A 902-nucleotide genomic window follows, 5' to 3' on the forward strand; every position below is an offset into this window, starting at 1 on the left:
ATCCTGTACTATAGTACAGGGACTTGAGTAACTTTAAAAATTCAAATTTTGATCAGAATCAGTTCAAGTGTACATGTGTAATTGTCTGTTTTAATTCTGTGTCAAGTAATTCTCTCTCTCTCTCTCTCATAGAATTTATCTCTGCCAATCAATCCTTTTCTCAAGACATCAGTTCAATCATATCAAAACTAAAAGAAGATAGAGACAGAGATGTTCGCTACTACTCCGGAAATTATGAAGACATCAACAACAACACAAGGACCTCTCTCTCTCCCTCTACCCCTTCAGCTCAGCAGCTGCAACAATTTGAAAATACTCAAGAAGATACTGAATATAAACTGGATATAGCAAGTAAGAGAGAGAGAGAGAGAGAGAGTTGTACATGTACATGTTAAACTTGATGTTCATGTTTTGTAGTAAGTTGTGTAGTACATACATGTATGCATGTACATGTGTAGATCTAAAATTTTTGTGGTCAATTTTGGGGATTTTTCTTGATTTTTATAATGATAAAAATATTGATGTTCAAATTTTATCTTGGCTAAAAATTTTATCAAATTCCATACGTTAAATTGCAAAAATTTGAGACTACAAAATACGAAGCTGTAGAATAATTGTAGTTACATTTTTATACATGTATGCTTTTTGACAAATTTTTTGATTAAAATTGAAATAATTTTTTTTCACTTTTTTCACCTTTTTTCTTCTCATTAGATGCTGGTAGCATATTGCAATTAACTTAATCTATTTATTTACTATTTTATTGCTCTTATTGGTATTAATATTATTATTATTATTACTATTATCATTATTACTGCTATTATTATTATTATTATTATTATTGTTATTAATACTGTGCTATTATTTTTCTGAGCCTCAGTTATTATTATTATTATTATGTT

General features: G+C 28.0%; 1 long non-coding RNA gene across 1 annotated transcript in view; it reads left to right on the forward strand.

Annotated features, from left to right (window-relative positions):
• The window catches only part of LOC105315255 (uncharacterized), a 1,963-nt gene extending 1,164 nt beyond the window's left edge, over positions 1–799 (forward strand). Inside the window, exons 2-3 of the long non-coding RNA XR_002188749.1 lie at positions 133–351; positions 715–799. This is a non-coding gene — a long non-coding RNA (uncharacterized LOC105315255). The remainder of the gene's footprint in view (positions 1–132; positions 352–714) is intronic.
• Positions 800–902: the final 103 nt, after the last annotated feature.

This window comes from Amphimedon queenslandica, unplaced genomic scaffold (assembly GCF_000090795.2).
Source record: "Amphimedon queenslandica unplaced genomic scaffold, v1.1 AMPQUscaffold_11224, whole genome shotgun sequence".
Lineage (NCBI taxonomy): Eukaryota > Metazoa > Porifera > Demospongiae > Haplosclerida > Niphatidae > Amphimedon > Amphimedon queenslandica.